This window comes from Lepus europaeus, chromosome 5, assembly GCF_033115175.1.
Source record: "Lepus europaeus isolate LE1 chromosome 5, mLepTim1.pri, whole genome shotgun sequence".
In the NCBI taxonomy this organism is placed as follows: domain Eukaryota; kingdom Metazoa; phylum Chordata; class Mammalia; order Lagomorpha; family Leporidae; genus Lepus; species Lepus europaeus.
This window is the reverse complement of record NC_084831.1, coordinates 60666084-60678314: the sequence shown is the minus strand read 5'-3', so window position 1 is coordinate 60678314 and position 12231 is coordinate 60666084. Positions and strand designations below refer to the sequence as shown.

At 36.3% G+C, this 12231-nt stretch overlaps 1 long non-coding RNA gene across 1 annotated transcript in view; it reads right to left on the bottom strand.

The window, feature by feature from the left end:
• Positions 1 to 12231, bottom strand: part of LOC133760795 (uncharacterized) — a 207499-nt gene that overhangs the window by 83051 nt on the left and 112217 nt on the right. The gene's annotated exons all lie outside the window — the stretch shown is intronic.

The window sequence follows — 12231 nt, the reverse complement described above, 5'->3', positions numbered from 1 at the left end:
AGAATTTGTTGTGCAGTTTGCCCAAGTCAAGAGGCTGGTAAATCATAAGGCTGGGATTCTGTCTGACACTGAAGCCTGAGTTCCTAATCCTTGGCATAAGAAGTAGGCACTAATTTTTTTTTCTTTGTAGATAAAAATAATTTGAGTCAAAGGAACATCAAGGAATTTATATCTGTCTCCCAATCAAAAGAATCATATTTATACACATGATGATGAGATTTATATTTGGAAAGCAGAGAGTTCACTTCTTCACTGACTTTATAAATTGTGATTTTGTAATACTCACACCCAACAATCACACCTGACTGAGTATCCACAAGCTGAGAGAGTAAATTCTAGCTTCCAAAAAATACAGTAAAACTTAGAGAGTTACCCAAGGGCAAAATTAAGAGTTTGAAACATTGAAGTTAAAGTCTGAAATTGGAACAATTAAGTCTGTCAAGCACACTACATTTTTAATTTTTGAACATGCTTTTAATGGAAATGTTGTGTTACATAACTCCAAGGGTTTATTTCTCTGAGATCCAACTAATTTGCAAGATTTGCAGCAAGAAAAAGCTACTTACAGGGAAAGAAAAAACAACAGCAACTCACACAAACTTTCTCTACCCTCTAAGTACAGTCTCAATATGTGCGTCCATGTTTTACAGGCTGCCCCTCTGGCCACCACAGCTATATATAATCCTTAGGATTCACAAACAAAACACAATACATATTGCTTCTTCCTAGATCCATTTGCTGCAGACAATCAAGCCTCAAAAATAAAATCGAGGGTTCTTCTGCACTTCTTTCTTTTGATTCAGGCATATGTTCACGTACAAAATACGCAAAAGCCTATTATGTTTCTGATTAAAGCTTCTAATTTGAGCAATGCAAGGGCTAAACTTGGATACTGCAGAACACATCCATTTTATTCCTACCACTCTTTTAATATGTATGCGAATTTATCTGGAGCTTGTGCCACACATACCTGTAATACCTCAACTCGAAAAATATGAAATGAAAAAAGTGCAGGAGAGACAATGTGTTCTGGGGAGAACTCAAAAGTAGCCACTAACGAGGAAAAACAAAATTGTCATGGATGATGCAGCTGCAGTACTCCACTGTGTCTTTCTGGTGTTGCAAGAAGCTAAATGCATTATCACAATTACTTTTCACACCACAGAGACTTCAGCAGCTTGTTTCCCTTCTGTAGGTGCATCCACTTTTGGCTACAGAAAAGTAGCTTATAATATTAAAATTCCAATATTGGACTTCAGAAAATAATGGTTAAAATGTATCCTGCAACAGATTTTTCCAGCAATCTTTTTGAACTGTTTTCAATTACAGTCACAAAGTGTTCAGTTGCAACATTCCCTTTCTCTTGATGACAATTCAGGAAAGCTACTATCTTACTTGCTGAGATGTGATGGGAATGTAGTCTTGGTTGACAATAAATAGAATGAGAAAATGAGGAATAGGCTAGGAAAAAACAGCTGCCAGCTAAACAAAGTACAGATTCTTCAAAAAGTTCATGGTAAACAAAATTAAAAGATAACTTTATTTTGGTGCAAGATTTTGAAATTCATGTTATTATTTTTTCATAATACACATTATCCATGAATTTTCTGAAATACTATCATACTGCATTTATGATACAGGTATCAAGTGAAGTAAAGAAACCTAGTATAAAACTTGGCACAATTTAGAGCCACATTCTCCTGATATAGGATGGGGGTGAAGAGAAGTGAGGCCTACAGATTGAGCAGCCCAATTGGGTTTTGCCATGCTCTGAAACTAATGGTACAATGATCTGAGCCAACTAGGGACAACCGTAGATTCAAAGAACAAATTTGGACAAGCCCCAAATTAACTTCGGCATACAAAATGCCCCTCTTCAGATCCAACAAAGTGAACCATTTTAAGTCATTAGTATATCCAGAGGAGAAGCATGAGCTCACCCATTTCACCATGCAAAGAACTCTCTCTCCGTGTGCCTACTATTTTGACAAGTAAAATGAGATCTTCATTAAATTACAGGATTGTGCATGCATAATTTTAAGTAGTGATATATTATTTATGATTAAAAGCATGCTTGGGATTGTTTTTTGCCATCTCCGCTCCTCCTTTGGGTGGGAGGCTATGTGGAAAGCAGGCCTGGCTAACCTGTCTTGTACATGTGTCATGGAGAAAGAGGAACAGGACTTCCAGCAATGGCTTTCAACAAATGATAATTTAGAATGTGTTGTGACCCACCCAAGGGAATCAACCTGAAGGCTATGTATGGAATATGGGACATAAAACCAGTTTCCAAGACTGAAATTTCTCCAAAATAGTTGAGCTAGGGAGAATATTGGGAGTTGATATGCAAGGGCAGCAGCAGCTCTGAGTAGGTGAACAAAAACTTATCTAAAGGAATTGGAGAAAGTGAGAGTGGGTGAGGCAAATAAGGTTTGATTGGTCATAGGCATTTTTCACCCTCCACTGAGAGAAGCACTATAAAATAAATAAGGATCCATTCATTTTCATAGCACATTACAAGTTTAGAAGGCCATTTCTTGCTAATCTTAGCCACCAAAAAATAAAAATAGAATTGAGATCTTGGGATCTCAGTTTCTAAACCCACAACCAGCTGCCTGCTGAGGCTTCAGCCACTTCAATTTGTTCTTCAGAAATCTAGATCATCACACCCAGAAAGAAGATCCTTACTATTTCTGAAATCCAGAGCTGAGCCCCAGATCAATGAGTGTAGACCAGTGGGTTTCCCGCTGTGGGCAGGGTAATATCAGTGTTCTCAGAAAGAATCTATAGAGTGGAATACTGAGCAGGCAAATGTCCAGGCCTCCACCCCTGATTGAACTAGTCAATATTTTCTTGATTTCTGTATTAAACTTTTGCCTTAAATTTTACTTGTAAAGGAGTCTTCTGCGTTAAAAAAAAAATAGGAAGTTAAAATACCATTGTCCCATTGTCCTATGTATTGGTTGACTGTGTTTGTAAGTGGTATCTGGACTGCTCTTGATCTGTAATAGGCTTTGGCCCTAAGATCTTTCCTGAGACCCTCTTCTTTCTTTGAATATCCTCTTCCTATATGGAACACCTTCTGGACCTCCATTTCCCAAACTTTTTTTCCTAATGTTCCAATCCTCAAATGATTTTGATATCTTTCTGTAAACAAAGGCGCTATCCTTTCTCATGAGCAGGAGATCCGTGTTTATAACAAAAAGTTCTCCAAACAAAATTTGTTTATTTGCAGCACCCCCATCAACTGGATCTGCTACTCTTTGGTCTGTATTTCTAGACTCTAGTCACATCTGAACTTTTCCTGCCAGGAAAGCTGCTGCCTCTACCCTCTCCTCTAGAATTCCACTGGTCTGTAATTCTTGAAGAGATTCCCCCTTTGCTCCAACCTTTGTCCTGGTTGCAGATTTTCCTCAAAAGAGATTTTAATTGGAATTGCTACTCTCCATACTTCATATCCCAGAGGGACAATGGACTCAGAGAAAATAAATGTGTACTCAACAATGTGCTCTTTTCCCAAATCCTTTTTTGCTTTGAATTACTTGGGGCTGTATACTTTAACCAACAGCATAAACCTCCCTTCCTGCCACTTGTCTTTCTGGGGCTAGATGTACTTCTGTGCCCTACCCTGGCCCACCATTCCTTTTTCTGCATGTTGAGCTGAGTTTTGGAAGCACAACTTTGTTTCTTAATTTACTTCAGCATCTTCTCTGAGGTGTTTTACTTTTACAAGTGACAAAAATTGAACTCAAACTTCCATAAGTTAAAACAATTTATGCAATTAAGATGCCAGGGGATGCTAACTTCTGACATAGCTGAGTCTGGAGTTTATATGTTATGAACTCATGCTTGTGTTCTGTTTCTCTCATTCTCTTCATTTCCCTCTCTCATTTTCTCTTCCTTTCCTCACTCTCCCTCCTTCCATCTCTATCTCCGCCTCCTTCTTTCTTTTCATTCACTCTCCCCCCCTTAACCTTTCCCTCTTTCTTCATTTAATAGCTCATCTTTCCCATGCAGGTCTCATTCTCAAGCTCTCCCATGTCTCAACAAATGTGGTCCTTAGTGTCCTTAGTACCTGTGACTTTACAAAGAGGGACTTTTTTTTTTTTCAGCATCTCTATCAGTCTGAAGAACAGGATGCCAATTGCCTTTACATAAGGCAAGTGCTTACCCACATGCCAATCACTGTGTCTGAAGAAGAGACCATCTCAGCCTAAACCTTCTGTTCCTCCAACACTTTCCCCATGCCAGGCTTCATCATGTGGAAGTTAGGGCCATGTAATTGTCAACCATCCAGAATCACATGGTCTGAGCTGGAGTCAATTTCCAAAAGGAAGCAAATAAAAATAAGAAACATATAAGAATTGCATTATTTGTTGCATTTTAATGTCTTTGTTCCTTTCTTCCTCTCCTCATCCTTTATTTAACAGTAAAAAAAAAAACTATTATCTAAGTCAATGCATTTCTACTCTGATCTTTTTATATTCTCCCTCCAAAACTTAAATAGTAGCTTTTATTCTCATACCAAATTCTGAGTCATTTATCAGCTGAGTGTGGTTTTCCTTTTGACTGGAAGCAAACAGCTCTAAGATCCAAAGTGTCCTGCATGCAATCTTCTATTAAATTTCTAACTTCCTCCTTGTGTTTTCAGTCAATTTTAAATTCTTTTTCTACACTCAACCCAAAAGAACAGCACATGCATGATATGATATAAGCCCTTATTTCTCTAGATTTTAATTCTGCTGAATTCTTGCAATCCTCATCACTAAATTCACATTATAGTTTTTTCTGACCTATATAAATCATGGTCTTCATAGGCTATAAATCTTTGAATATAAATATGATAGATAATAAATGAGAGTGAGACAGAATCTAAGAGAGGTATAGCCATCCCACTACAAGTTGGAAGTTGCAATCTAAATCAGAGACATGAGAGGCTCTACCTTCTAAGGGATGAATTCCTTTTCCTATCAGTGTTACACAGGATAAACCTACACAGGACATCACCTGTCAGAAACTCATCTATGTCTTAACATCACTAAATGAACTTGCCTTCCTAAACTCAGTACCTGACACACATACTCGTGCTCAGCTGATAATTACAAAAACAGTAATCATATCTGAGAGGTAAGAAAAGGCTCAGTCTCATTATATCCTCCCATGGATATACTTACTTTTTACTCAAACCATTTCTTCCTTAAACTCCTCAGTGTTAACATCTTAGCCCTGACTAATTTGATCCTTCATGGGCCAGGTGACACAAATCAGTAAGAGATATCACAAGGGAGTCACAGAAGAAAAATGCAATAGAAGTTCAGAAGGAAAGTGATCAAAATGAACACAGAAAAGGAAAGCTTTCAAAGAATATACCAAGGGACATCTCAGGAAGAGTATTTGTCCCAGTTATGCAGAAGTTTTCTCAGAGAGATCCACTGAGCGACCAGAGGAAAATCTCCTTAGCCACCTTTGCTTATCTACAAAAGATACACATTTTATTTAAATCCAAAAATATCTCATTCCTTTGTAATCATAACCTCTACTCTACCACCAATGGCTCTACTGCCAACCTGTGTGTACTGATGGTCCTCTTCCCCACTTAATGCTGTAGAATTGTTCAGACCAGGTTAATGCCACTCTTAGGATCATTGGTTACTATCCTCACTCTGTCTTTTATGACCTTGTCTAATATGATCAGAGTCAGCAAACTTGGAAGGCTTCCATAGCCTTGGCAACTCATGTCGACAGCCTAGGGTGGTTACTGGCACCATAAACTAGAGTGTCAATTTGTTGGGTCAACAACAGGAGTCACTGTGCACTTGCTCCTCATGTGGGATCTCTGTCCTTAATGTGCTGTACATTTTGATTTAATGCTATAACTAGTACTCAAACAGTATGTTTCACTTTGTGTTTCTATGTGGGTGCAAACTGTTGAAATCTTTATACTAAATTGATCTTCTGTATATAAAGAGAATTGAAAATGAATCTTGATGTGAATGGAAGGCGAGAGGGAGCGGGAGAGGGGAGGGTTGCTGGTGGGAGGGAAGTTATGGGAGGGGGAAGCCATTGTAATCCATAAGGTGTACACTGGAAATTTATATTCATTAAATAAAAGTTAAAAAAAAAGAAAAGAAAAGAAAGAAATGCAACACACAAAAAATAAAATAAATCTATTTCATAAAAACCTATAGTGGTAAAGTTGAAATTTACATATTTAATCAAAAGAAATTTGTAAGTATATCCTATTTGCTGAAAATTTTATTTTGGTCATTAAATTATTAAAGATATTTTGGGAGAAACAGAACTCCATCTTCAAAGAAAAATACCCAAAGAGCAGGATTTAATTGCAATCAGAACTTACTTCGAATTCCACCTTTAAAGGGGAAATACAAGGCAAGCTAATGCCCCTGCGTCTCAATTTTTCCCTCCAATAAAAAGTAAACATCTCCAGTAAGGTTGCTGGGAAGAACAATTTAGATACCTAACACTGATAACTCAACAGATAATAGATAGTGCATGGCAGGAATTTAATTATTAATCATAGTGGAATGATTAAAAATGGTGAATATTCCTTCCTTCTTGAATCTGAACAATAATTTTAAATACATAATGAGCCATTGTCACTCACATTAAAGTTCATTGCCAAAACAAAATTTTGAATTTAACAAAGCACAAATTCACTGGGATCATTTCCACTGTATACAACTATATGGTTAGATTTCTAAGTTGTACTGTAATGCTTTACAAAGGTCTGGCAATCAACAAATCTTCACATACCCTATCTCCAATTTGAAGAACTTCAGTGAAGTGCATCATTTTATATCCACACGTGTCAACATCATATCTTCTCCAGATGGCAAAATGACAGCAATAAACAGATATTGTTTCTGAGTCACCCGAGCATTACAGCTTCTTAGTAGATTACCACTGGGACCCACATCATGATGTATCTTAAAAGTTCTTCTCTAGAAAAATAATTAACACATCTAATTCCTAAGAAATAATCAATACTCCTGTAAAGATAATTCTTTGCTATTTTATATCCTTTAATTTTCTAACTTTCAAGTTAAGAAAACATAAAAACATACAAGGAGATAATTCATCTACGTGACACAGTGTACATCATAAGTACTGAGAACAGGCTCCAGCATGTAAGGAAGAAAACAGAGTTCAACAACTTGAGATTTGGGCCCACCTTCACCACTCATCATCTTTGGCCATTTAATTTCTGTAAGCTTCAGTTTTCTCAGCAGTAAAATGAGAAAAATAATAATTACTTCAAAGGGAAATGTGTAAAATGTTAGATGTAAAATGTTAAGTCCAACACTTTCATTTGGTAGGCCCACCAAGTTGATTAATTAATTAATTTAAAGGATAAAATGCCTGAATGGGTCCTACAGTTACCTCTTCAAGAAATTTCCATCACATGAGGATACAAGAATACAGCAGCTTATAACCTGACAATGAGCCCTCACCAGAACCCAATGACAATGGCAGCCTTATCTTGAATTTCAGCCTCTATAACCGTGGGAAATAATTGTCTATTGTTTATGAGCCACCCAGTCTGTGGTGCTTTGTTATAGCAGCCCAAACTGAAAAAACCAATAGCTGACCACAGAAATCTAAATGGCTATGGAAGACAAAAGTCATACATTCTGAGTAACTATAGAAAAGCTATTCCCAGAGTTTTCACTGTGATTTCTAATCCCCTTTGAGATCAAAACCAATATATCTAACTGTGTATAGTTCATCTATGCTGTCCACTTGAACTGTAAACAGAAGTGCTGAAAATTGATTGTATTATATTTCCCTCCAAAACTCCTTCTCACCATATAATACATGTCCCTTTTTTATTGGCATCTCCATCTTATTAACCAAGACAGAAAACCTGAAATCTTTCAAGGTACTTTCTCTAGTACTTTATATAAACTTAGTTACTAAATCGTCTCCATTTTACTGTTATCACATGTCTTCCAGTATCCTCTCAATACTCACTAGTAATAGCTACATGTAGAATCTTTTACCTTTTTGATAGCAATGAACTCTCCTACTCTAGACTTGCTGTCATGCAATTAATCTCATACCAAAACACTTTTCTAAGTAACAGTTATGGATCTCCATTGCTTAAAATAACCTTTCCAATACATACAGTTCCAAGCAGCTTATGGAAGGGCTGAAATGTGGGTAGAAATGTCTCCGTTATAGAAGTTTGAGGAGCAGAATTTAATTAAAACTTCTATTAGAGATCACAGGAAGTATTAGTATATTAATATCTGAGAAGTCTCGCAAGAAAAGCTGTTTATATTTGTGCAATTCGTGTGTCTTAGATATTTTGACCACTTAATATTGCTTAATTTTCCATATAGTGTTCCACAGAAAACATTTAAGTGAATAATGGACTGATAATGAAATATCAACTCAATGCCGTGGCATGTAAAGCTATTTACAAGAGGTTTACAACTTTATCTGCTAGTGTATTTATTAATCAATCAACTCTAAATATTTATTGAACAAGAGATGCATTATATACTAAGGATACAGGCAGCAAGACAAGGTTCCTGAACCAGAGTGTTTATTTCTAGCTTGTGAATGTTATTGCATTTTTTTTCTTCAAATCTTTGCATATAACATGGCTGCTCCTTATAATGCCCTCCCCGTTTTCATCTGGCAAACTCATCTGCATTCTGCAGCTGTTTACATCTTGAACTATGAACTCCTTGACCAGAGTATGTCATTCATTGACATTTTTCTCCAGTTAGCATTGTGCTTGACACATAGTTCTATTCAATAAATTAATATATTAAATTCATAAATGGAGAGTCAGTGGTTAAGACATCAATTAAGATGCCTGTATCCTATATCAGAGAGCCAGGATTTGTCCACACTCTGCTCCTGATTCCAGCTTACTGAAAATGCACATCTGAGGAGGCAGCAGGTGATGGCTCAAGTAGTTGGGGTCCTGCCACCCATATTAGAGATGAGAATTGACTTCCTGGCTCCCAGCTTTGGCCTGGCCCAGGGAATGAACAAGCAGATGAAAGTTCTGTGTATGTCTGTCTTTCGCTATGTCTCTGGCTTTCAAATAAATATTTTTAAATGGGCAAATAACTTAAGATATTGAAGTTGCTATATTTAATATCTCATAAATAAATTAAAACTTTAAATTATAGTTAAATTTTATATAAATATTTTGGTAATTGAGAGTGGTTTCAAATTTTAAAATAATAGCTAATTAAGGAGATGTTTATAACTGTCTTTTAAAATTTTTGTATTCTGACTTCTTATCACAGTTGCTTGGCATAAATTACAGGTACACCTGTCATATTCTTAATTGTACAAGAATTACTAATTTTCAGGAGTGTTAAAAAATTTTGTATTACATGGAAATGGAAATAAAATAGCAATTAAAAACTGAAGTTAAATTTAAATGATCTGATCTCAGGAAAACACAAACATACAGTAAAATTGCTTTGTCTTGTCACTAACATACACTCTAAGGGTCATAAATGTTCACATTTTGGTATTTTATGATCTTGATGAGCCTAAATGGAACCAGCATAGTTTGTCAATATGTTCAGAAGTCAGAGGGCTAAGTTTTCCTTTACACTACAACAAGGAGGGAGCAGGAAGGGAGAAAAAGGAGAGAGGGAATAAGGAAGCAAAAGGAAAAGAAGGAAGGATAGAGGGAGAAAGGAAAGAAACAAGAAGCAAAGAACAATATAATAGATAAAAGGGAAAAATAAAAACAGACTTAAGAAAAAAATATCTAACTTGAACTACATCTTGGGAAACATTTTGGTTGGCCAGTGATTCAATATTTGTACATTTGATAAGTTGGGCCTCTTTTGGAACATAATTATGGCCAGTATTTATTAAACGTTTCTCACTTGTTTGCTGTTACACTTATTATGATGGTTACATTTATTATGATGGTTTAGTCCATGCAAGAACTGCATTAAAAGCGCTTTATTACTACCCACATTGATGAATGAGCAACTGAAGTTCACAAAAAAGTGCCTTGCCCAAGGTCTCAGAGCTGGTCATCATCAGTTTCAAATTTCAAGCAAGGAAATTATGACAGCAGAAGCACAGTGACCATACGCTGCTGTACACTGTGCATGTAGCTCATCTGCATAGCTGGTCTGGCTTGTATTTTGATTCAGGTTAACTGAATTCTGTTACGGTAAAATGTTGTGGAGTAACTGGCCTGCCCAGAGCCAGGCTGTCAACTAAATATATTTGGAAAAAAAGAGGTTATTTTTACTTTCAAATTAAAACCCATTTATGCATTTGTGTACCAAACAGAATATTTACCAATAGTATTGTATTTAAAAGCTTATTGATGCCTGTTGAAGATATTCTAATAACAATTTTCTTTTAAATGTACAGCAACTATATATTTCATTTTAAAAATTGAGGTGTTCAAGTAATACAGCATTATTTCTATATAATAATTGCACTTTGAGCTCACATTCCACTAAGTGTGGATTCTCATTTTATTTGGGACTTTTTCATTATCAAGGTTACACCTGTATTTCAGGGATTTTTATGGTGTAGCTGCATTGGAAGGGACTAATGAAGAGGTGTGTCCGGATCCTTGAATGTTACCAAAAGCGCATCCTTGTAAGACACACATTCTCAGTCTTCAGTGAGCAGTACACATGAATCTCTGAAGCATTTCTCCACATTGAGGTCACAGGGCTTCTCCGGGCCCTATTGCCATTCCCTGTTTCTCTTTCTTTTGCCCTCTCTCTTTTTCTCTCTGTCTCTATTTGGGGGTGTGTATGTTTGTGTGTGTGCATGTGGCCATGCTTGTGTGTAGCTTCCTTGCCCTTCTCAAACGCCTCTTCACACTATGGCTATCTAAAGCTCCCTTGTTAAACCACAAAGGAGCCATCTCAACTACACTGTGCTGCCTATCTACTAAGATAATGGGCGCTATGAGGTTTTGTTCCCTCCTTAGACTGTATTCAGAGATGAAAGCACTCTTGGGTGTCCATTATATTAGCCCAATATCCAGATCTCAATGTAGGGTGGAGGTAAGTAAGGCACAAAGCACTTCACATAGTTGCAAGAGTTGCCATGCTCTATTTTATCACTCAATCCAAGAAAATTTTTAGTCTCCAGGTGAAGAATAAACTGGTTTATCATTAATAACACTATTCTTCCAAATTTGCTTTTTTTTTTCCCTATGTTTTGGACAAGTGTTTCATTCTCACTGTCCAACACCATGAAAGCAGAATTCCTTAGCTGTTTAGGTTGGGTTACAATCTGGGGAATTAAACAAAGATACTCGGGCAAAAAAAAAAAAAAATACTGCACATCACACACGAAAAAATATGCTTTGTTTTCTACATAAAAATACCACTGTCCATTTATCATAAAACTTAAAAGTATTTGATACTCTTATATTTGTCCAGCTAGTTTCTGTATATGTTGTAAAAGAACTGGAGAATATAAAAAGAATAATTCAGTAACACAACCTCAACGATGAAAGTGTCATTGTATAGAGTGTTGTGGTGTACCAATCCCTGCTGCTACTCTGTGGTGTTCCTCTTGTCCCAGACACTCACAGAAAAAGAATTGTACTTGCATACATGTATATTATATGTATCAAACATTTTAAGTATGAAATGCCTAATATCTACCAAGTACTTTACAAGTCACTAGGAGTATAAAAGTCAATAATAAGGAATTTACAACTATTGCTCTGGGATCTAGAAAACTGGATAGAATGTTATTCTCATGATTATAGCTTAAAATGATTAGATCAACTTCAGCTTTATAATTTTTTTCCAAAACAACACAGATACAATTTGAAAATAATCAACTAATCCAAAATCTGTGGAAAGGCAGGCACCTGCAAGAGAAGTAACTGCAAACAGTTACTTACCAGAGATAAATGCAACCAGACACTAGTAAGACTGGTTTATAAAGAATTATTTATAAAGAATATATTTAGGTAGAAGTTATCTGCAGAATAATAGATAGCTGGAAGCTCACAGAGACTGCAAAAATTGAGTCTTGTGCAGGTTCACTTTCATTGAAATTCAGCACCCACCCAGAAGTTCCTGCCACCTGGCTTCTATTTGGCGCAGTCCTAACCAGAGGCCATTTGAGGAGTGAACTAGTGAATGGAATCTGTGTGTGTGTGTGCGCATGTGTGTATAAAACTGTGCCTTTTAAATAAATATTAAAAACAGAATAAATCAGGAAGATATCCTTAAAAAGTAT